Genomic DNA, 6,000 nt, shown 5'->3' with positions numbered 1-6,000 from the left:
AGCTCACCACTATGGGCGGTCATTAGCCGTCGTTCTCTCGTCACTGTTTTCCACCCCAGCAAATCCTAATCTGCTTCCTGTTTCTGCAGATTTGAGAAGAATTGGAGCTCACACATAAGAGCATCACTCCCTATGGCTATTAGCGCCTGGCTCCTTTCACCCAGCACAATGCTTCAAGGTCATCCCTTGCTCAGCATGCCATTGCGTTGTGGCTGAATACCGTTCCACTGAACAGACAGAATAATTCTCTGTGTGCATTTGCCTGTTGATAGGCATTTGGATTGCTTGCCTTTTTCGGTCATATGGTAGATCTGAAAGACTTGTAATCAGATATTCATTGGAGGGATGCTGGGAGGACACCTCAACAGACAGTTCCCGGAGCAGTTTCAAATGAATTTGGAGCATGAGCCATACAACTTTCAAGTTTCCTCCTTGCACACTTTCTAAGATCATTTTCTGTTACTTGAAATTAGAGGAGCCTACCACTCCCTGGAAGCCGTAGGTAGGATGGAAGCCAAATATTACTCAAACACTGTTAAACGTGGTCGAATCACTGTTAATGTTAGTAGTAAGCCTTCATCCTAATTATCTCTTTTGATATTTATTTTCCTCTAAATAATATAAAATGTTGGGGCAGGATAGTCTGACTCCCTGATTAACAACTGTTAGACCCTTCCTTGGTGCCCTGGCTGCCCAGCCAAGAAGCCATCTGCAGTACTTCATGTAAACACTGACGCCTTTGAACATTCCATAGAACATCACCTAGCAGTGAGGAGGCTACACTGCTACCACATCCGCACACTGCCAGAGTACAATTCTAGCTCCTTAAAGCACAACCAGACTTCTCGCCAACAGAAACCATAATAAATTGCAGATAACCTTATAATATTTTTTGCCTAGGGCACTTTCCTTGATACTCCAGGAATTGGGCTGTTACTAGCATAAACAGTCTTTTATTTGCATAAAAGGATTTCTGTAATTGGTGAAAGCGCAGCTTTCATTTGCATAAAAGACTCCTCCATTATCGGTACAAACTTAGTCCATTATTTACATGGAGGACTGCCATAATTGGTACAGAATTTGCTTGGATGCTTTCTGACCATATAACCAGGCTGCTTGGTAGCTGGTATTGCAACCTTAGGCCAGTGCCAAGTCTTCTCTGGAGTGGCCTTTCCTTGTCTACTTTTGATCTTCGCCATTAGCAGAACAGAGTGATCTAGTAACAGCTGCAAGTAAGGTTGCTAAGGTTACAGCTACCAAATAGGCCTTTCGGGTTGGGATCTCATGACAGCTGTCACTGCTGGTGCCTTCTTTTCCCTTCCTTACAAAGGCAAGAATGCTGACACAGTATGTGGCAGTAGCAATGAGCAGCAACTGAACTTCCAGAGAACAACTGGGACCAAGGGCAAGGTGGGATGTTGGAAGTCGACAGAAGACACTGGATACCGATGAGCTGAAGGGATAAGGGTTATAGTACTCAAAGCCTTCGTGTAAGAGAGCCGTGACACTATTACCATCTCCTGCTGCTGCTCAAGACTTCCAAAAAGCCAAGGAATAAAACATCTGCAAAGTTGGGGCTGGAGAGATGGCTCAGTGGTTAAGAGCATTGACTGTTCTCCCAAAGGACCCAGGTTCAATTCCAGCACCCACATGGCTATTCACACCTGTTTGTAACTCCAGTTCCAGGAGATCCAACACCCTCACACAGAGATACATTGCAGGCAAAATACCAATGAAGACAAAATAAAAATAATTTTAAAGAAAGAAAACATCTGCAACACACGTAGGCTTCTCTGGTTAAAAGCAATAAGCTTTTTGTATGTGTGTGTGTGCCTGTTTCCTTCAAGCAGGGTATGATTGTTGCTATCCTGAATCATATCAGCTGTGTTTGTCCGTATGAGATCCCATATGGAGTGGGGAAAAGGCTCACAAGATTCTCTCCTCCCCAAGGATATAATAAGTAACAGCAATCTCTTGGAGGAGGAGACTCTTCGATGGCGGTGTTGTACTCCAGTAGTGAGACGTGTCTGAATCGTCACCTGGGATGTGGCTGCCTAAGTCACATTGGCTCATGTAAGTAGCTTCTCACCCAGGCTCCTGGAAGCAACCTTGCTGAACTCATTGATTTGTCACACTGGACTTGAATGGGAGCATTTGTTCAATCCGTTATTCCTCTTTGTATCTAGGGTGAATAGAAATAGGCTCCCAGGAAAACTCACACAAGGCTTGGCACCCAGATTAGGCCTTCAGAGCCAGACATGAGTCTTGGGGGAATAATTGTATGTCTGCTTCAGTAAGCCACATGCCCGAGGCTGAGCTGTCTGAAGGTTGAGCGTCCATGGAAGGAGTCCCAGGGTGGTCATCACCCTCTATGTATGAAGTAATTAATCTGCTTGATGAATGGGACCTGCCATTTGAGTAGAGGATGCTCCCCAAATGGATAATGAACTAGGAATTATGTTGCAACCCTGAAAATAGCACACACGGGACAGGATTGTGAGCAGGCCATGCTGTTAGCTGTATGGCCTTTGCTGTGGCCAAAAGAGACAGGCAACTGAAGCCCTGCTCTCTGCTCAGAGAGAGCTTACCTCCGTAAGGAAGGAATGGCAACTGGGGAAAGACATGTAGTGTTATCCTTCACATTAACTTTTGACATGGGACGAAAAGTGGGGAAAATAGAGGATGACAGGGTTGGCCATTTCTTTTTTTCTTTTTTTTTTTTTTGGTTCTTTTTTTTTCGGAGCTGGGGACCGAACCCAGGGCCTTGCGCTTCCTAGGCAAGCGCTCTACCACTGAGCTAAATCCCCAACCCTGGCCATTTCTTAATATTGCTGGAACGTAGAGGAAAAGAGCATAGATTCTGTGATCTATATAATTTGACACTTTTGGGAAGAACTGGACAGTGCAGAAGGGAGAAAATGAAGAATTATTAAAGATATTTCTTATCTCCAATCTTTAATACAGAAGAAGTAAAAATTCATGATCCAGCACGTAGATAAGGGATTTGATAATGGAAACTGATAACCAGGGGGTGTGCTGCCTCTGAACTGATTGAATTGGAGAAAGGCTTTTTTAAAAAATTTTTTTATTAGATATATTTCTTTACTTACATCTCAGATGTTATTCCCTTTCCCGGTTTCCTGTCCATAAGCCCCCATTTCCTCCCCTCCCCGTTCCCCATACAGGTATTACCCCCATACATCTCCCTTACCCCCCCATATTCCCCTGCACTGGGGGGGGGGGTCCAACCTTGGCAGGACCAAGGGCTTCCCCTTTCACTGGTGCCCCAACAAGGCTATTCTCTGCTACATATGCAGTTGGAGCCCTGGGTCAGACCATGCATGGACTTTCAGTAGTGGCTTAGTCCCTGGAAGCTCTGGTTGGTTGGCATTGTTGTTCTTATGGGGTCACAAGCTCCTTCAACTCTTTGAATACTTCCTCTAATTCCCCTCAAGGGCATCCTGTGGAAAAGGCTTTTAAATAAGAAATGAAAGAGCTCCCACAGCCTGACTCATGAGGGATATCTCATGCTCACAAGAGTCAGGTGGAAGATCCTGCCCATCCTCTGTAAAAAGCTTCATATAGGATCAGCCTGAGCTCTGTAGATAATTGAGAAATTCAGTAATATTAACATGGGTTTCTCCTAGAGACAAAGGCTCCATCGTCTGAAGTACTACGAGACGGATCAGTCTTGGATGAACTGGCTTGTGCAAGCATTAGGGACACTTGGTAGTACTGTTCGTGGTCCTCATGAATATCAGATACCAGAAGACAACAGAGGAAAGACAGGCATTTTTGTGGAAAATGGGCACGAGAGAGAGCATATTTCAGATTCAGTGCACTGGACTGGGTGGGTCTGTCTTCACACGAGGGCTGAGAGAAGTTAATTTGGGAGGAACGCAAGACTGGTGAGTTTTGTGGCTTTGTTGGGTTCTATGGTGGGGTCTACTCCTTATGCACTAGGAGAGGCGCTAGTGGATCTGTATGATTTTTAGACTGTCTTGTAAAGAGGGTTTTTAGGCTGCTGAAGCACTCAGGAAGGAATAAAAAATTGAAAAGCAAGTGCTGGTTCACTTTCTTTTAAAGACATGGTCTCATATATCCAGGCCAGCAGAAAACTATGTAGCTGAGACTGACCTTCCGCTTCTAATTCTCCTGCTGTTATTATAGGCATGTCCCATCACTTCCAATTTGATATGGGGCAAAAGTATCCAGTATCAAAGTATCCAGGGCTTCATTCACTCTAGGCAAACACTTCAACTGATCTACATTTCTAGCACTCTGACAGGTCTCTTATAAGTAAATAATGCAAAATTTGTGTCAAGGCAGAGTTCTCATGGGGGATAATGATTTAAAAAAAAGACAAATTTCAGTGCTTGTGAGCCTTGGGAATGCTCTAACTCTGGACAGTTCACTGATGGCATAAATGACAGCGCAGTGCAGGTGAAAAAGACTAAGTTGTCCTAATGACAGCAAAGTATTCTTCTCACATGGGCCATGCCATGTGCGTTTCTTGCAAGGAAGAATACTGATGATGAAGATTGCTCACCCAGTCCCTTTCAGAAGCCAGTGCAGCACCAGCCTGAAGACAGTCAGACTCAGAGGGTGGTGGGAAAAGCAAGCAGTAGCTTAGGTTGTCAAGCTTGGTGGCAAATGCCTTTACCTGTCAAGCCACCTTGCAGACTCCTAGTGATCTTAGTCGGGACAAAATCAGGCATCAGAATTTTCATAGGCAGTTCATACATTCTCAGCAGTGATGACTAAATGTTTTCCTGAGGCTGTCTTGTTCTTAAGAGTTACACCATGGCTGAAACTATGCCTCGGTTTTGCAGCGGTCTCCACGAGAGACCAGGAAGAACTCCAGCGGATGCAGGCTCATCTTTCCTTATCATTTTGTCCCTAGAAAGGTCAAGAATATGAGGGAAATTACAACTAGAAGAGGGAAGGATAGGGCTTTGTCTCTTGGGTCAGCAAGAGTGTTGCAGTGTTGAACCCAGCTAACAGGCCCACCTGAAGCTTTTGGTTTTGCTTTTGCTTTAATTCTTACTGTGAGAGTACGTTATCCATATCTGTGCTTTCTGAGATCTAATTCACTCTTAGAAACGGTATAGCATGAAACCACCAAAAGGAAAGAAATATTTCTCCAATCACTTCCTTATTAGCTGCAAGCCATGAGCCTTTCACAGAATCAATCGATAGCCGGGTCCTGTGCAATTCTGGTTCTCACAGAGGGTAGGAAAACTTCACAGCTACCCACACAGCAAGGTTTTGTCCAGAATGGCTTGAAGAACTCGCTTTGGTTCCTATTTACAAGTTTACACAATCATGATGAAATTGTAAATTTTGCATACTTCTCTTTCTTTGTTTAAATAAGAAAAAATTTAAAAGCTCCCTGTATGTAGCTGAGGCTCAGTTGAAACTAGCCACATTCCTGCCTCGGCTTCCTAAAGTACTGGAAACTACAGTTACCAAGATGCTTTTTGTATGACAAGTTTTGCAATGATAGAAATATATTTCGGGGGTGAGCTTTTCATGAACTGTTAACATTGGTGTCCTTGGAGAGAACTGTTATGAGTCCCGGAACCAGATTGCCTTACTCACTTTGAATCTGGGTCTTGTAATTGTCTAACCTACGCAATTCAGAACAAATATCCAGGCTTTGCCCTTCACATTTGGTCCATTGTTAAAGATATTGCCATCATCAAAGGTATTATTTTAGTTGATTTTAACTATTTCAGTCTGTTTTATAATTATTTGCTATGAGGTCCAATTTTAACTCTGCCCTTTCTCAGTAGCCACATTGAAAGGTTTTAAGGACAGAGGTGACTTCACACATTCTTTCAGAAGACAGGTCTAAAGTCTGAAGTGTGCTGGGCCTTGAGTTGGCTATAGGCTAGGAGAATGACCGAGCCTGACTTCTAGAATCTGAAAGGGGGGGGGAGGGGAGAGGGAGAGAGGGGGGAGAGAGGAGAGGGGGGGAGAGGGGGGGGAGAGGGGAGA

The 6,000-nt window shown here is 44.2% G+C and overlaps 1 protein-coding gene across 1 annotated transcript in view; it reads left to right on the top strand.

Moving 5' to 3' along the window:
* Positions 1-1,864: 1,864 nt before the first annotated feature.
* Positions 1,865-6,000, top strand: part of Ncapg2 (non-SMC condensin II complex subunit G2) — a 70,878-nt gene continuing 66,742 nt past the window's right edge. The window contains exon 1 of the mRNA XM_032908357.1: positions 1,865-2,073. The gene's annotated coding sequence lies outside the window, so the exon portion shown is untranslated. The remainder of the gene's footprint in view (positions 2,074-6,000) is intronic.

Source organism: Rattus rattus, chromosome 7 (genome assembly GCF_011064425.1).
Source record: "Rattus rattus isolate New Zealand chromosome 7, Rrattus_CSIRO_v1, whole genome shotgun sequence".
Taxonomy (NCBI): Eukaryota; Metazoa; Chordata; class Mammalia; order Rodentia; family Muridae; genus Rattus; species Rattus rattus.
This window is presented reverse-complemented; position numbering and strand designations above follow the sequence as displayed.